Here is a 19,504-nt window from a genome sequence, read left to right as displayed (position 1 = left end):
CAATGAAGTGTCCAGTAATAACTTTTGAGATATCAATGGGTTTGGTGTGACTTTGGTCAGCCTGTATATTGAGGCTCAGGGTTATGTTCCTGTGTTGCTGGAGAATTTGTGTGGTATGTCTTGCTCTGGAGTTTGTTGGCCCTTGGGTGGTGCTAGGTTTCAGTGTAGGTATGGAGGCGTTTGATGGGCTCCTATCATTTAGTGTTCCCTGGATTCAGGAGTTCTCTGGTATTCTCAGGATTTGGACTTAAGCCTCCTGCCTCTAGTTTTCAGTCTTATTTTTACTGTAACCTGAAGACTTCTCCATCTATACAGCACCGATGATAAAACATTTAGGTTAATGATGAAAAGTTTCTCCACAGTGAGGGACACCTGGAGAGGTACACAGAGTTACATGGAGAAGAGAAGGGGGAAAAGGGAGTTAGAGGTGACCAGGATGAGCAGAAGGGGTATCAAAAGGGGAGAGAGCAAGCTAGCCAGTAATCACTTCCCTATGTGCTCTCCACAGTCTGGACCCCTCAGAGATGTTCACGGAGTTACACGGAAAGGAGAAGAGGGAGGAAGGAGATAGAGGTGGCCAAGAGGATAAAAGGGGGAATCAAAAGGAGGGAGACAGATCCAGCCAGTAATCAGTTCCCTAAGTGTTCTGCACAGCCTAGAACACACAAAAAGATTCACCGTGTTGGGTAGAGAAGAAAGGGGGCAGGGGGAGATAAAGGCGACCTGGTGGAGAAAAAGGAGAGTCAAAAGGGGAAGAGAACAATCAGGCCAGTGATCCCGCTCCCAAGTCAAAATGGGTACTGAAGATTGGGTTCTTAAAGGTACAAAGTTGATAACAAATACCAAAAAGCAGAGATTAAAAATCTTGAGTAGAGGTTAGATTCCCTAAAATATAATATTTTAAAAAGTAAAAAGCAAACAAACAACAACAAAAAAGGGTCACAGAAATTGTACTATATATATATATATATATATATATATATATATATATATGAAGTTTGTTTTAAAAATAGGGTCTTTTTTTTTTTTTTTTTTTTGCAAGGTAATGCTGCTAAGTCACTTCAGTTGTGTCCGACTCTTTGCGACCCCATAGACAGCAACCCACCAGGCTCCGCTGTCCCTGGGATTCTCCAGGCAAGAAGACTGGAATGGGTTGCCATTTCCTTCTCCAATGCATGAAAGTGAAAAGTGCAAGTGAAGTCGCTCATTTGTGTCCAACTCTTTGCGACCCCATGGACTGCAGCCTACCAGGCTCCTCCATCCATGGGATTTTCCAGGCAAGACTACTCGAGTGAGTAGTCTTCCTACTCCAGCAGTGAAAATACATACTTAATGACAAGGAGATAAACCACTGATCAGAAAAACTGAGGAGTGCCACTCCTGTTACCATTCGATATTGAAGTGCCGCCTAAAGATATTTTATAAAGTAAAAAGTGTTTGAAGTTTAATTTTACAAAAATCGACACCATTAAAACCAACATGATTATTTGCTACTCATCCAATCACTGAGGTAACAATATTATAAAAATATGTAAAAAATTCTAGTTTCATAATTACCAGATATGCTAATTCCCATATAGCTAGTATAAACTTGATTGTTAAAAAATAGTTTTGTTTCCTTAAAAATAGTTTTGTTTCCTTTGTTTCCTTTTGGTTCATTTATCATTTAATATCAGATAGGTATTTGCTATCTTGAAGTACCAAAAAAGTTACAAATAAAAATGTCAGTGTCTATACTCTGGGTTTCTTGTTGGGCATATCCTGAAGACTAAACTTTGGAATTTCACCAGAAGGAGCATATGGAATTCTCTTTGAAGACACCTTCTTGCCAGTTGTTTCAATCTGGAAGCCAGTGGTTTGTAGTTCATTGTGGAGCCCTTCCAGGACACGTAGTCCATCAAAGATAAAGGCTGGTTTCAGCATTTTTTTATGAATGCGTTTATAATCCAGTTCCTTAAACATGTGCCACTCAGTACAAATAACAACAGCATGGGCACCATCACAAGCTTCATAGGGATCCTTGGAGATGGTCACAAGCTGGGCCACTTGGTCATCCTTTGAAATCCTGGATGAGAAAGATCCACAACTATTTGTTCCCTTGGTAATTTTGGATCATATATATGGAGGTGTGTGCCTTTATCCACCAAATATTTGTTAATATATATACTAGATGACTCTCTTGTATCACCAGTGTCCTTTTAGAAAGCAAACCCCAAAATAGCTATCTTCTTATCTGTCACTGTATTAAACACACTGTCTATGATCTGGTAAGCAAACCTCCTTCTCTGGTAGTCATTCATGTCTATAACCTGCTGCCAATAATGAGCTACTTCAGGCAAATTTAGAGCCTCACAGAGATAAACCAAATTCAGAATATCCTTTTGAAAGCTACTCCCACCAAAACCAACACTGACTTTCAGAAATTTATTTCCAGTTCTCTGATCCATTCCAATGGCTGTTGCCACCTCTTCTACATCAGCTTCTGTTGCTTCACAGAAACCGAGGGCAGAATCCGGGAGGGCTTGGCTCCCAGGGAATGAATCCTCCACCTTCTCGGGTGGAAGCCTTTAAATGTGGGCTCAGGCTGGGGACTCGGGGTACAGCACCTGGCAGCCCGAGAAGGGTGTGCAGTGAGGAAAGATCAGACGGAGCAGGGCGCAAATGCTGAAGTTGCGACTGTGTGGCCCAGAGTGAGGAGCTGCAAGGTAATAGTAGATTATAAAAACTGAAAATTAAAGGAGTAATGGGGACTTAAAAATAAAAAATAAAAAAGTAAAAAAAAAATTTTTTTTTTAATTTAAAAAATGATAGTAGTAAAAATATATCTAAGACTTTCTCTGGAGCTGTTGGGGACAGTGTGGGGTCATTTCATCTCCAGATAGTTCCTTGGTCCGGCTTGTACTTCTCAAGGTCTATAGGCCCCTTCCTACGTAGTTGGGGCTAACTACAGGGTTTTAATCTATTGCACCTGTCACTTCCAAAGCAGTTCCCTCTGTTTATTTTAGTTTCTGTTTGCTGGTCTCTTTAGTGTCTAATTTCCACCCTGCCACAAGGGGGGCAGTGGTGGTCGCTTTTTTTTTTTTTTTTTTTTTTTAGGCTCGCTTGTTCAGTCGTGCGTTGCGGAGGGAGGAACACTGCAAACAACTATCACTGGCGTGTGCTCACAGTGATTCAGCCACACTGGGTTTGTCCCCGCTCACGGTGTGTGTGCTTCCCCAGTCTACACTGCTCAGACTCTAGGTTGCTCTGCCGGGAACTGTCTGATGCAGGCCCTGGTTTACATGTACTTCCCAGGTCTAGCTGCTCAGGTTCAGGTTCTAGGGTACTCCACAAAGGTGCAGACCTGGTTGGGCCTGCGTTTTGCACCCGTCCCAGGTCCAAGCAGCTGAGGTGACCAGGTGCTTGGCACGCATAGTGGCCCCCAGTTGAAGGCTGTGGCTTATCCCCTCCCCTGTTCCAGGCACTCTGTTTTCTGGGTGTACAATGGGCACGCCTTCTTAGGTGTGCTGTGTGTCTATTCTGGGGAGCTGGTCTCTGGCTGTGACCCTCCCGGTGAATGTCAATCGTCCAGAATCCCAAGAAGTCTTGATTAGCAGAGAAGTCTGCTTGCAATTTGGTATAGGATGCCTTTCTGGGGCTGAGATTGCCCACTTCTGGCTCTGGCTGCCCTCACCTGCCTGTCTCCGGCGGGGGATGGGCCAGTCTGCAGCCAGCTAGCTCTGCTCAGTCCTTTGTTCTGTGAGCATGCCTGGCAGTGGTTAGGGCTTTTCGCTGGATCGCGGGATAGCTGTCCCACAGTCTGTGTTGTTTTCTCAAGCTAGTTCCCTCAGATTGCCCTCAGGGCATTCAGGCCCAGTCCTTATCCTAAGCAATGCCGCCTGCTCCTCCCTGTCCCTCCCCCACTTGCTAGTGGGGGATGCGAGCGTCTGGGCTGTTGCACCGCTGGGAGTTGCTTTTAGGCACATAATCTGTCGGTTTTAATTATTTATTTATTTTTCCTCCTGGTTATGTTGCCCTATGAGATTCCAAGGCTCACTACAGACCCGCCAGAGAGAGTGTTTCCTGGTGTTTGGAAACTTCTCTCTTTTTTAACACTCCCTTCCCAGGATGGATCTCCATCCCTGCCTCTTTTGTCTCTCTTTTTGTCTTTTATATTTTGTCCTACCTCCTTTCGAAGACAATGGGCTGCTTTTCTGAGTGTCTGATGTCCTCTGCCAGCATTCAGAAGTTGTTCTGTGGAATTTGCTCAGCGCTCAAATGTTCTTTTGATGAATTTGTGGGGGAGAAAGTGGTCTCCCCGTCCTATTTCTCTGCCATCTTAGGGCCGCCCCCCCACAATCTGAATTTTAAAAAAGAGTCAATAGATGGCATCAAAATCAATCAGATTATTCATTATTGGGATTATCCTATGTAAATTTAAAGCAACAAGAATTTTAAACCAAAAAAGAATTCAGTAAGCATTACAAATTCTTTTGAAATACATGAAGACATAGAAAATCTTAGCAAAGAAAGAGAAGTTATAATAAAAACCAAATGGAAACTATGGAACTAGAACATACAATAACAGATTTTTTTAACTTATGAATGGGCTCAGTAGTCAATTGTAGTAATTAGCCTCCAACTAATAAAAATAAATGGAAAAAAATAGTCAATTGTAGATGACAGAAGATAAAATCAGTGAATTTGAGAACATATGAATAGAATTTATGCAACCTGAACAACAGAAGAAATAGTCGGGGGTGGGGGGGGGGGGGAAGAATAGAGTCTCAGGAACTTGTAAGATAAGAGCAAAAGATCCAACCTTTGTAACACTGAATCTCAGAAAAGGAGAGAGTGCAGCCGAAAATTTCTCAAATTTGTTGAAAGATATAAAACCTTAGAATCAAGAAGCTAAGTAAATCCCAAAGAGGATAAATATAAAGAAATACATGCCAAGACACATCATAAGTAAACTTCTGAAAATATAGGCAAAGGGAAAAACAAATCTTGAAATTTAAAATTGAAGAAGCAATACATCAAGATCTGGGCAATCCTTTATTAATAATCACCATTGCTAGCTACTGTACCTCAAGATGTGGAAAAATTTTGGCCCCAAAATAATGTCTATCAATATCCCTCACCTCGTATTCACCTTTTACCTCCCACTTCAGAGGCTATTTCCATTATATCCAAAAGATTGTGGAGCAAATATTCTCAGACTTCCTGAGAACTGACAGTCTACCCTAGAAAACATCCATCTTGTTACAAGATAGAAATCTTCATGTTTGTTCCCAATACTATCTAACCCCATACTTTATGTCCTTAGGCATTTTTCAAGTTATAGATCTTCTACCTCCTCCCCTGAGAATACGATGGATTGATTCATTGGTTTTGTCTAGTAAGATATTTTCTACTTTGTCAACATATATTCTACCACTCCTTGCCAATTTAATATAATTAATCTTACTTTTCTCTCCTGGTATCACTCCAAATGACTGTTCTGTGTCTCACATTTGTAGGCTATTATCATAGTCCCCTTCTCTCTCTCAGACATTAATCAGTCTCACTATCCTTAGAGATTCAAGCTGCCCCTATCCATTAGGAAGTTCGAGAATCCATTCGAATCATCCCAGTTATTTTTCAATAACTCTCTTGAAATTTCCCCAATTTGCTGACATCTGTTTAAAAACAGGACAGACCTTGGCCTTGCCTGAGCTTCCCAGTGCCATCACAATACCAGAGTCAATAGGACATTTCCAGGACAGCAAAATTAAGGAGCTGCTGAAAAACATTACATTTCATCCCAATGCTCAAACTACTGCACAATTGCACTTGTCTCACAAACTAGTAAAATAATGCTCAAAGTTCTCCAAGCCAGGCTTCAGCAATATATGAACCGTGAACTTCCAGATGTTCAAGCTGGTTTTAGAAAAGGCAGAGGAACCAGAGATTAAATTTACAACATCCGCTGGATCATTGAAAAAGCAAGAGAGTCCAGAAAAACATCTATTTCTGCTTTATTAACTATGTCAAAGCTTTTGACCGTGTGGATCACAATAAACTCTGAAAAATTCTGAAAGAGATCGGAATACTAGACCACCTGACCCACCTATTGAGAAACCTATATTCAGGTCAGGAAGCAACAGTTAGAACTGGACATGTAACAACACAGTGGTTCCAAATAGGAAAAGGAGTTTGTCAAGGCTGTATATTGTCACCCTGCTTATTTAACTTATATGCAGAGTACACCATGAGAAACGCTGGGCTGGAGGAAGCACAAGCTGGAATGAAGATTGCCAGGAGAAATATCAATAACCTCAGATATGCAGATGACACCACCCTTATGGCAGAAAGTGAAGAGGAACTAAAAATCCTCTTGATGAAAGTGAAAGAGGAGAGTGAAAATGTTGGATTAAAGCTCAACATTCAGAAAACTAAGATCATGGCATCTGGTCCCATCACTTCATGGCAAATAGATGGGGAAACAGTGGAAACAGTGGCTCACTTTATTTTGGGGGGCTCCAAAATCACTGCAGATGGTGATTGCAGCCATGAAATTAAAGGATGCTTACTCCTTGGAAAGAAAGTTATGACCAACCTAGATATCCTATGAAAAAGCAGAGACATTACATTGCCAACAAAGGTCTGTCTAGTCAAGGCTGTGGTTTTTCCAGTGGTCATGTATGGATGTGAGTGCTGGACTGTGAAGAAAGCTGAGTGCTGAAAAATTAATGCTTTTGAACTGTGGTGTTGGAGAAGACTCTTGAGAGTCCCTTGGACTGCAAGGAGATCCAACCAGTCCATCCTCAATATCAGTCATGGGTGTTCATTGGAGGGAGTGATGCTGAAGCTGAAACTCCAATACTTTGGCCACCTCATGCGAAGAGTTTACTCATTAGAAAAGACCCTGATGCTGGGGGGGGATTGGGGGCAGGAGGAGAAGGGGACGACAGAGGATGAGATGGCTGAATGGCATCACCGACTCGATGGACATGAGTTTGAGTATACTACGGTAGTTGGTGATGGACAGGGAGGCCTGGCGTGCTGCAATTCACGGGGTCGCAAAGAGTCTGGCTGAGCAACTGAACGAGTGAACTGAACTGATGTGTGTGTGTTATTTGCTTAGTCGTGTCTGACTCTCTGTGACCCCATGGACTGTAGCCTGCCAGTTCCCTCTGCCCATGAAATTCTCCAAGCAAGAATACTGGAGTTGGTTGCCATTTCCTTCTCCAGGGGATATTCCCGACCTAGGGATCGAAGCTGGGTCTCCTGCATTGCAGGCAGATGTTTTACTGTCTGAGCTACACTTAAGGCCCTGTAATCTTCCTGTGCCTCTATTCATTCTCTGGTTTCTCAGGGGAAAAGTGATTCAGGATCACAATTAGAAAGTTAGTGCAAATTGCCTTTCCTATATTACATTTTATCCTATCACTCTCATGCTATTGCTAGTGCCTTCTGTTGCAGAGGAAATGTATTTATTTTTTTTAATTGGAGGATACTAGCTTTATAATGTTGTGTTTGTTTCTATCATTCAACAACATAAAACAGTCATAAGTATACATATATTCCTCCTCTTAAGCCTCCCTCCCACTTTATCCCCTATCTCACCCCTCTAGGTCATCACAGAGCACCAGGCTGAGCTCCCTGTGTTATACAGCAACTTCCCACTACCTATCTATTTTACACATGGTGCTACTCTCTCAATCCATCCCACCCTCTCCTTTCCCCACTGGAAGGAATAAAGACACAAACACAGAGAACAGACTTGTGGAAATGTATTTATATTGAAGTTCTGGATACTTCAGATGTTATGCCTTCATGGGATACTATATTTTAAAAGAAACAGAGAGAAGGCAATGATAAACCCCAAAAGAATATATGACTAAATTGGCAATTCTAAAAAAGAACTTTGGTCTATTACAAGAAGCAACGTGATGTAAGTGGAAAAGGGTTAGGATGAGAGCCTGCCATTAATTTACCCCTTAAGGACTTAGTACTGACTGTGTGAACTTGAACAAATCATTTCACCTTTCTGGACCTTGGAGGACACTCACTGGTATGAAAGGATTTGGACCAACCAATGTTAAGATTTCTACTAATACTTAAATTCTATAAATTGCCAACAAAGGAGACCTTCCCAACAGGATTCAAATTACAGCACAAAGACATTTTCAATTGCTTACAAACAAAGCTGGTCATAAATACAACTTATCTTCCCCAGCTATGAAAGTGCAAAGTGAGCAATTAATTCTCCCTGGGAGTTTTGGAATAAACTTCATGGAGAATTATTGCATGAAGAGCAATTAGAATATTTTCAGGTGGCAAATGATATAAAGGACATTCCAGCAAAAGAGTAAAATATATGAGATAATATACTAGTATGTTAGAATGTGCCATATCCAACAAATAGTGAGTGTGGGTAAAGCTAGTGTATGTATGTGTATGTGCCCAGTCGTTTCCAACTCTTTGCGACCCCATGGACTATAGCCCATCAGGCTCCTCTGTCCATGGGAGGATTTCCATGGTAAAGGTAAAGGATTACCACTGAGCCACTGGGGTATTCAAGAAATAGGGAATGTGAGTAAAGCTGGTATATGAGAGTAATAGTAAAAGTTGAACCTAATGTAGATTAGGTTCTGACTGTGCAGTGCCTTGAATACAATCCTCAGTGTTAGGTATTAATCCTATATGGTCAACCCCAATGGGTAGCTACTGAGGATTTGTAAACTAAGGAGTGACAGAATCACATCTGTGCTTTAGAACAAAACTTCTTTCTAGACAGTAAAATTTATATTTGAGAACAGCCTGGAGGTATAGAAGCTTGTTGTTATAGAAATCTAAGCAGAAGAATGAGGAAGATAATGGGGCAGAGAAAGGTGGGTGGTACTTTTGTGGGAAAATAATATCAAATTAACCATGTTAATGATTAACATGTTAATCATGTTAACCATGTTTCTAGATCATGAACAAAGCTCTACATTTCTTTCTGCCTCCCACAGTGCCCAGTTTGTGGCTAGGCTCACAACAGACATAGGATACACACTTCTCCAAAAGTTGGAGACTCAGGAATTTTTGGTTCTGCTAAGCGTTGTAAGCTAGTTTTCACTTGAAGTAACACAGAATTAAGCATGGAGGAGTCTACACAGAGATGCTCTAAGTCAGTCAAAAAGACTGGTTTGGATAACTTTAAGCTCTTATTTTTTATAAGGATTAATTTAACTGACAAGGCAGGACTAGGTTTACAAGGCCTTGCCAGATTTTTGTTCACCTTTCAATCAGAACCTTTGTTTTTTGTACCATATTATCTGTTGCCACAGTTATCAAAAATTATACCTTAAAGCTTATTTTATTTAACTATTCTCCATCTCATTCTATTATAGGAACCCCTTCATAACACTCCTGATAGGTATTATCAATAGGAACCAATATTGAATAGGTGAGGGACACAGAGAGGAATAAGCATCTGTTTTTCAGGGCACTGCCAGTTTCAAATAGTCTACCCAAATTTTCACATTTGCTCTGATTTTTAGTTTGGAAAATATAGTCACCATAAGTACAAGATATACATGAAAAATGTCACACAGTAAATAATTAGATCAGTGCAATTCATTGCTAGATACAAAATGAATTTAAATAAGGCTAAAGGAGTTAAAGCACGGCACTGGAGTGACTGAGGAGATACCCCACATCTGCTGCTTGACACTGCAGCGACTATGAGGAGATACCCACATCCAAGGGCAGAGAAGCCCCTGTAAGATGGTAGGTGCTGGAGCAGCGGCTATGTGGTGCTAGAGCGACTTTGAGGAGATATCCCATGTCCAGGGGCAAAGGAGAAGCCCCAGTAGGATGGTAGGAGAGGTGAAATCGCATTTAGAATCAAACCCCATACACACCAGAGATGCTCAGAGGGCTCAAACATACCTTGTGCGCACCAGGACCCAGAGACCCCACAGAGACTGAAACAGAACTATGTTTGGCTGTCTCCTGAGGAGGTATGGGTCAGCAGTAGACTGCTATGGGGGCAGAGGCTCTGGGTGCAGTAGACATGAGTATGGCACAAGCCCTCTTGGAGGAGGTCGCCATTAACCCACCATAGAGCCACCAGAATTTACACAGGACTGGGGAAACAGACTCTTGGAGGGCACAAGCAGAACCTTGTACACACTAGGACCCAGGAGAAAGGAGCACAGACCCCACAAGAGAGTGACCCAGACTTGCCTGTGAGTGTCCAGGAGTCTTTGGCAGAGGTGTGGGTCGGCAGTGGACTGCTGCAGGGTTGGGGACACTGAGTGTGGTAGTGCCTGCATGGGACATTTTGAAGGAGGTCGCCATTATCTTTATTACCTCCACCATAGTTTGGCCTCAGGTCAAACAACAGGGAGGGGATACAGCCCCGCTCTTCAACATAAAATTGAATTAAAGATTTACTGAGAATGGTCCTTCATTGGAAGGACTGATGTTGAAGCTGAAACTCCAATATTTTGGCCATCTGATGCAAAGAGTTGACTCCTTTGAAAAGACCCTGATGCTGGGAAGGATTGAAGGACGAAGGAGAAGGGGAAACAGAGGATGAGATGGTCAGATGGCATCATAGACTCAATGGACATGAGTTTGAGTAAACTCTGGGAGTTGATGATGGACAAGGAGGCCTGGCATGCTGCAGTCCATGGAGTTGCAAAGAGTCTGACACAACTGAGTGACTGAACTGAACTGAAGATGGCCCTGCCCATCAGAACAAGACCCAGTGTCCCTCTCAGTCAGTCTCTCCCATCAGGAAACTTCCATAAGTTTCTTATCCTTCTCCATCAGAGGGCAGACAGACTGAAAACCACAATAACGGAAAACTAACCAATCTGATCACATGGGCCACAGGCTTGTCTAACTCAACAAAACTATGAGCCATGCCATGTCGGGCAACTCATGATGGATGGGTCATGGTGGAGAGTGCTGACAAAACATGGTCTGCTGGAGAAGGGAGTGCAAACCACTTCAGTATTCTTGCCTTCAGAACTCCATGAACAGTATGAAAAGGCAAAAAGATAGGATACAGAAAGATGAACTCCCCAGGTCAGTAGGTGCCCAATATGCTACTGGAGATCAGGGGAGAAATAACTCCAGAAAGAATGAAGAGATGGAGGCAAAGCAAAAACAACACCCAGTTGTGGTGTGACTGGTGATGGAAGTAGAGTCGGATGCTGTAAAGAACAATATTGCATGGGAACCTGGATTGTTAGGTCCATGAATCAAGGCAAATTGGAAGTAGTCAAACAGAAGATGGCAAGAGTAAACATCAACATTTTAGGAATCAGTGAACTAAAATGGACTAGAATGGGTGAACTTAACTCAGATGACCATTATATCTAGTACTGTAGGCAAGAATCCCTTAGAAGAAATGGAGTAGCCATCATAGTCAACAAACGAGTCCAAAATGCAGTACTTGGATGCAATCTCAAAAACGAAAGAATGATCTCTGTTCGTTTCCAAGGCAAACCATTCAATATTACAGAAATACAAGTCTATGCCTGGACCAGGAATGCTGAAGAAGCTGAAGTTGAATGTTTCTATGAAGACCTACAAGACCTTCTAGAACTCATACCCAAAAAAGATGTCCTTTTCAATATAGGGGACTGGAATGCAAAAGTAGGAATTCAAGAAATGCCTGGAGTAACGGGCCTTGCAGTTTGGTCTTGCAGTACAGAATGAAGCAGGGTAAAGGCTAATAGAGTTTTGCCAAGAGAACATACTGGTCATAGCAAACACCATCTTCCATCAACACAAGAGAAGACTACACATGGACATCACCAGATGGTCAACACCGAAATCAGATTGATTATATTCTTTGCAGCCAAAGATGGAGAAGCTCTATACCATCAGCAAAAACAAGACTGGGAGCTGATTGTGGCTCAGATCATGAACTCCTTATTGCCAAATTCAGACTTAAATTGAAGAAAGTAGGGAAAACCACCAGAACATTCAGGTATGACCTAAATGTAATCCCTTACAACTATACAGTGGAAGTGACATATAGGTTCAAGGGATTAGATCTGATAGACAGAGTGCCTGAAGAACTATGGATGGAGGTTCATGACATCGTACAGGAGGCAGTGATCAAAACCATTCCCAAGAAAAGGAAATGCAAAAAGACAACATGGTTGCTGAGGAGGCCTCACAGACAGCTATTAAAAGAAGAGAATCAAAAGGCAAAGGAGAAAAGGAAAGATATACTCATTTAAATGCAGAGTTCCAAAGAATAGCAAGGAGAGATAAGAAAGCCTTCCTCAGTGATCAATGCAAAGAAATAAAGGAAAACAACAGAATGGGAAAGACTAGAGATCTCTTCAAGAAAATTAGAGAAACCAAGGGAACTTTTCATGCAAAGATGGGCACAATAAAAGACAGAAATGGTAAGGACCTAACAGGAACAGATTATTAGTGGTGGCAAGAATATACAGAAGAACTATACAAAAAAAGATCTTCATGACCCATATAATCACGATGATGTGATCACTCACCTAGAGCCAGACATCCTGGAATGCGAAGTCAAATGGGCCTTAAAGCATCATTGCAAACAAAGCTAGTGGAGGTGATGGAATTCCATTTGAGCTATTTCAAATCCTAAAAGATGATGCCGGGAAAGTGCTGCACTCAATATGCCAGCAAATTTGGAAAATTCAGCAGTGGCCACAGGACTGGAAAAGGTCAGTTTTCATTCCAATCCAAAAGGAAGGCAATGCCAAAGAATGTTCAATCTAGTGCACAACTGCACTCGTCTCACATGCTAGCAAAGTAATGCTCAAAATTCCCCAAGCCAGGCTTCAACAGTATGTGAACCATGAACTTCCAGATGTTCAAGCTGGATTTAGAAAAGACAGAGGAACCAGAGATCAAATTGCCAACATCTGTTGGATCATCAAAAAAGCAAGTGAGTTCCAGAAAAACATATACTTCTGCTTTATTGGCTATGCCAAAGCCTTTGATAGTGTGGATCACAACAAACCGTGGGAAATTCTTAAAGAGATGGGAATACCAGACCACCTTACCTACCTCCTGAGAAATCTGTATGCAGGTCAAGAAGCAACAGTGAGAACTGGACATGGAGCAACAGACCCGTTCCAAATAGGAAAAGGAGTACGTGAAGGCTGTATATTGTCACCCTGCTTATTTAACTTATATATAGAGTACATCATAAGAAATGCTGGGCTGAATGAAGCCCAAGCTGGAATCAAGATTGTCGAGAGAAATATCAATAACCTCAGATATGCAGATGACACCACCCTTATGGCAGAAAGCAAAGAACTAAAGAGACTCTTGATGAAAGTGAAAGAGGAGAGTGAAAAAGTTGGCTTAAAACTCAACATTCAGAAAACTAAGATCAGGGCATCTGGTCCCATCACTTCATTGCAGATAGATGGGGAAATAGTGAGAGACTTTATTTTGGGGGGCTCCAAAATCACTGCAGATGGTTACCACAGCCAGGAAATTAAAAGTGCTTGCTACTTGGAAGAAAAGCTATAAACATCCTAGACAGCATATTAAAAAGCAGAGACATTACTTTGCCAACAAAGGTCCGTCTAGTCAAAGCTATGGCTTTTCCAGTAGTCATGTATGGATGTGAGAGTTGGACTATAAAGAAAGCTGAGTGCTGAAGAATTGATGCTTTTGAACTGTGGTCTTGGAGAAAACTCTTGAGAGTCTCTTGGACTGCAAGGAGATCCAACCAGTCCATCCTAAAGGAGATCAGTCCTGAATGTTCATTGGAAGGACTGCTGTTGAAGCTGAAGCTCCAAATCTTTGGCCACCTGATGCGAAGAACTGACTCATTTGAAAAGACCCTGATGCTGGGAAAGATTGAAGGCGGGAGAAGGGGATGACAGAGGATGAGATGGTTGGATGGCATCTCCGACTCAATGGACATGATTCTGAGTAAACTCCAAGAGTTGGTGATGGACAGGGAGGCCTGTCATGCTGCAGTCTATGGGGTCTCAAAGAGTCAGGCATAACTGAGCGACTGAGCTGAACTGATAGTTTGCATGCATGTGTGCTCGGTCATGTTTGACACTTTGTGACCCTGTGTACTGTAGCCCGCCAGACTCCTCTGTCCACGGGATATTCCAGGCAAGAATATTGGAGTGAGTTGCCATTTCCTCCTCCAGGGTAATATAGCATAGGGAATTGCCGAATTACTATATCATACTTTTAAAAACTGTAGGCAGGACACTGTATATGAATTGACTGAAAGAAACTAAGTACAAGGAGAAATTTGATTCAGTACTTTTAAAATAAGCTAATTTTATAACTGCTCACTGAGTTGTACAACTCTAATTTAAACATATAATGAATACATATAAGAAACCTATTTTTTTAGTTCAAGTTTTTTAATTCACTTTTTTATAGCAAACTAACTGTTAATTTATTATTTATTTTAAAGACATACTAGAACTTATACACCCAAATGTGTGCTGTAGTTTTCAAAGTAGTCCCTTTGGGAATATTTATATTTATTATTTTATTATTTTTTCTGATTTTCTTTTTCATTTATTTTTATTAGCTGGAGGCTAATTACTTTACAATATTGTAGTGATTTTTGCCATACATTGACATGAATCAGCCATGGATTTACATGTGTTCCCCATCCCGATCCCCCCTCCCACCTCCCTCCCCATCCCATCCCTCTGGGTCTTCCCAGTGCACCAGCCGTGAACACTTGTCTCATGCATTCAACCTGGGCTGGTGATCTGTTTCATCCTTGATAGTATACTTGTTTCAATGCTATTCTCTCAGAACATCCCACCCTCGCCTTCCCAGAATATTTTCAAAATGCTGCTTTAGAACTGCCTTCAGAACCAGCTTATGAACTACACAATTAAAAGTCAAATTACTTTCTTCTCATATTTCAAAAGGTAATGTTTATGACATATATCAGCTATACAATATATTAGCTACATATATATATATATAGACCAAATTAATATGATAAATTAAAATACAGTCATTTTATTATTAAAGCCCTTTCCCACACTACCCTCTGAGCTTTTTCTCAGGCTAGATCCAAAACCAGTTCCTTCCTCTCCACCAACCCTCCCTCTCAGAAGATACATGTAAATCCATGGCTGATTCATGTCAATGTATGGCAAAAACCACTACAATATTGTAAAGTAATTAGCCTCCAACTAATAAAGATAAATGAAAAAAAAAAAGAAAGAAAAGTATTGGCCATCATTTGTTTCAAAACTCTAAACTGAACTTACTTCAATAAAGTTTCTGAATATACTATACTTGGGTGGACAAAGCAGCTAGACTATAAGCTTCATGATAACGGAAACCTTTTCTGTCTGGTTCACTGCTGTAACCCCAGTGTCTAGAGCAGAGTCTGGCATGTTGACGTTGCTCAATAAATATTTGTTGAATGGGTGAATCTATGGATGAATTAATGAAATTTCTTTCAGAGTCATTATGGATCAACAAACATAGGTGGGCAAATGTGAAATATCAAGGTGATGGCTATGTTGAAATTAAAACCTTATTTCCATCTGACAACGAGCCCAAGATATCATTTTTTGGCTGTGGTTTACAAAGATACTGGTGGTGGCTATAGCATGTCTTTAGATTAGGAGCTAGTTAGCTTAGTGTGACTTTAAAGGCTGGTGTCATGCCCTTTGTGGACAGTTTGCTCATAACATTCCATTCATAGATTAGGCCTCTGGTACCAGCCTAAGTGGCAATGGGCTTTATTTTCTAGGGTAAATACCAAAACCTAGGAATCAAGAGTGGTTTGGGCTAGGTCACATAGCAAACTAATGAAGAGTAGAAGAGATTTGGTCTGAGATAAGAGAAATACAATAACATACAAGTCTGTACTTTTCTGGTATTTACTCTGTTCCCAGCTAGAATTATAGTCTTGCAATCTTCTTCCATGATACTATCACCCTCTATATAAGCTAGGAAATTATGACCTTGAGGCCTTCTTCAGCTCAACTCACTTGAGAAAAGCTCTCATTGCCAGGAGTAGTAGAATAAAAATAGGTAGTAGTAACAGTAGTGATAGTGGTAGTTGTTATAGTTGTAGTAGAAGAAGCAGTAAAGGTAAAGTATTTACAGCTTAATACATGCTATATACTGTGTAGACTCTACATGTGATCTCTTTTATTTCTCTTCACAAACCTATCAAGTAAGCAACATTATTATCACCATTTTACAGATGAGAAAACTGAAGCTCTGAGAGGTTAAATCACTCAACTAGTCAGAAGTCTAAGCTTTTGTCTGCCTAAGTCAGAAAACCAAAGCACTGAAGCATGACAGAATGCTGCCTCTTCAGCATTATGCTCTGTTATCTGACCCACCCTTCTCCTGGCCTACAGTAAAGCTATAAGTAAAATCTGAAGAGCCACCATGGTTTAAACATTAGAGTGATTTGGCTGTACTTATAGCATTCAATAACAATGGCTGCAAAGCAACATAGTCCTATAGAATGAACATCTGTTTTAAGACCTTAAGTGAGTATGTTTTTCTGGAATATCCTCTTAGAAATGTTTTATTTGTTAAAACAAGTTGAAGTCTGGACACCTTCTGATGTCTTTCTTGATTTGTTATATGCCAAGTATGACATGATCCTTCTGCATGTGGTCTGGGTTAGGTGGAAGCAATGTACATATTTGAGACACTGGGCAAGCCCTACAGAGTTGCCCCTAAATTCAGACAAGCAGGCCCCCTGAGGAAATATCAGCCCTAGTATGGCTGAGCTGGAACCATTGGTTGGCTGAATCACCCCAGAACCCCCACTGGGGAGACAGCCTTTGCCTGACAGCTAAGATGTTTATGTTCTCCTAAACTTTCCTTTGCCTTCTCTGCCTGGATATTTTCTGGTCTTTGGGACAGGTTCCAGAAACACCCAAGGGACTTATGCCTTGAGGCTTAAGAGTTTCAGAGGCTCTGAGCCAAACTACTAGCCCAGGACTGCTATAGTCTTACTTTCCTGCCACAAGCCACCTGAGCTCTACCTGCTGTACCATGAAATCACTAGCAAATATTAATGTCATTGGCAGGTACCTCACTGCACATAAAAGGGACTACAATTTCAGACAGTTTAACAGCTTTGGCAGGATGGAAGCATATTCTGTGGACAGATTGAATGTAACATCTTAGCATGCATTTGTGGGAGATGCTGCAGAGCCCATCAGCAAACCTGCCACATGGCCAAGTACATATGAGTGATGGAAACATGACTGTGGTGAGAGGCCAGGGTTGGCAATGAGGAGGGAGATACTAAAACCTAAGGGAAATCTCTGAATTCCCAACATCTGTGAGACAATCAGGTGAGGATAGAAGGTAAAAAGCAACAGAAAAGCATTTAGCTGATATAGGTATATAAAGAAAGAAACAAAAAAGATCAAATCTTATGTTGTGGCTAACAGGAAAGCTATAGCTGTCAGATCTACTTTAACATCCAAATTAGGAAATAAAATATACAATGGGAGTGCTTCAGAGTTAGACACAATCTAATTATGGAGGCATCTTTCCTTAGTCCACGAAGAAATCCTGAAATTTCCTCCAACTACTCTAGGAAGAATGCAAAATAATGTTATTCCTTCTTCACCTCCCAATATAAAACACACTTGTACCACTAAAAACTGAGTCTATCACCTCCCTATAAACTTGGTCTAACACTACTGATGGAAAAAGAAACCAAGCTAAATGTTGTTGTATGTTTGTATTGATTGAAGTTAAGGTTTAGAAGGAATTGACCAGATAATGTTTTTTTCTTCAGATAATGTTATTACAACATTTGAAATGAGAAGTTATAAAGGCCTAAATGAGAATTGAAGTAGTGAGTATGGAAAGGAATTCCTGGTTGTGAGAGAGATTATAAAGGAATATCTACACAACTTGGCAACTGACTGGATTTAGTGGGGCAATGGAAGAATCAGAGATATTAGTCTTAGTAATTGGGAAAACAAAAATGGTGGAGTAAATTCAGAAGAATAAAAAGGTATTATAGGGAACATAAACGAGTTTGAGGTGCCATGCTGAGAGGCAGAACAGGCAATTTGACATTCTAACTCAGGAGAGGTTGGACTGGAGATAAAAATTCAGGCAGGCATAACTTGTCTGCTCCTTCATCTAAGTATAACTTTCTGGCTCTCAATCCTTATAAGCAGAGGCCACACAGAAAGGATATTTGAAATGTTCTTCCCTTTGCTTCTGCTGTTATTCTCCCCCATTCCACAGGTTCTTCTGCCCACTAATTATCTCTAGAACCTTACTGCAGAGAAACCTATTTGACCTCTTTGTCTGTTTAACCATTCATTGTAAATGTTTAGTTTTAAGAATAGTACTTTATTTTCCCAAATACATGTCATTTGTGACTAATAACTGATCCAAGCAGATTATATTTATAAAAAGTTTCAACTACTTTGAAAATTATTAATATCAATGAGAAAAACCTAGAAAGGAAAGATCAGGTGAGTGCTACAGAGTTATAATGACCATATTTTCTGAAGCAAAAAAATGGGCATTGGTTTCTGATGAAAAAAAGATTCATGTTCTGAAGTCCTTTCTGATTGAATGAGGAAATTTAGGAGATGCAATGAGAATGGTGAAACATTGCAATTACCAGGGCATTTGGATTGTTTCTAGGGACAATAAGACAAGATATTTATCCTGGGAAATCTGGAAATCACATAGAAAGGAATGGTAATAACAATGCATACTTTGTGTTTTTGAATGGTAAAATTGTCTCCTGTTGTTATTTTATATTCTATAACTTTTGATTTAAGATACCTGACAGTCTTGGTATCTGTTCCCTCTCTAAATAACCTTGAGGATTCAAAAGTATTGAAGGTCAGAGTGAGAAGGTACCTTGGATATCAATTAATTCAAACACATTTTTAAAATAGTATAAATAAACTGAGGATCAGAACTAAGAAATGACTTGCCCAAGTTCACACATCAAGTCAATGGCAGAACTAGGACCAGAATCCAAGTAGCCTAACCTCCCAGACATCCTTTTTCCAAACACTAAGCCTCCATTTAAGCAATAGTTCTTCCATTCCTTCTTCACATCTCATCCCCACCCTTTGCCTTGAGAATCCCTGGAGGAATGGGACCCACTACTAGGAGGGCACAGTGTAAAAGTGCAGAATCCTCAATGGTTGTCATCTTGAATTTCTTTGATCTAGCAGGAGCATCCCCTCCCCTCACCGAGATACCTTTCTCTCTTAGCTGAAACACCCACACTGCTGTTACATCAGATGTCTTAGGGTGAAATAGGACATCAAAGGGGAATGCAAGTGAAACTTGGATACATGATATTTCCAGCATTGCAGTCCCAGGTTGACAACTTTGCACTTACCTAGATTTGCTAGAATGTCAGCACATTTCCTGCATTTCAAGTTTCTCCTAAATTTGTTGGAAGGACAAAACCTCCTATTCAGGGACAAAGACTCACTACTAAAAGAAAATTCATTGATGGTCATATCTCATTCTTTGAGCTTTGTTCAACTCCTCCCTATGGTTAAGCAGGAGAACA

General features: G+C 40.8%; 1 pseudogene; it reads right to left on the bottom strand.

The window, feature by feature from the left end:
• Nucleotides 1-1,670: 1,670 nt before the first annotated feature.
• LOC133052745 (UDP-glucose 6-dehydrogenase-like) overlaps nucleotides 1,671-19,504 on the bottom strand; it is a 122,549-nt pseudogene continuing 104,715 nt past the window's right edge.

Source organism: Dama dama, chromosome X (assembly GCF_033118175.1).
Source record: "Dama dama isolate Ldn47 chromosome X, ASM3311817v1, whole genome shotgun sequence".
NCBI lineage: Eukaryota > Metazoa > Chordata > Mammalia > Artiodactyla > Cervidae > Dama > Dama dama.
Note: the sequence above shows the minus strand (reverse complement) of the source record. Positions and strands in the feature narration are given on the sequence as shown.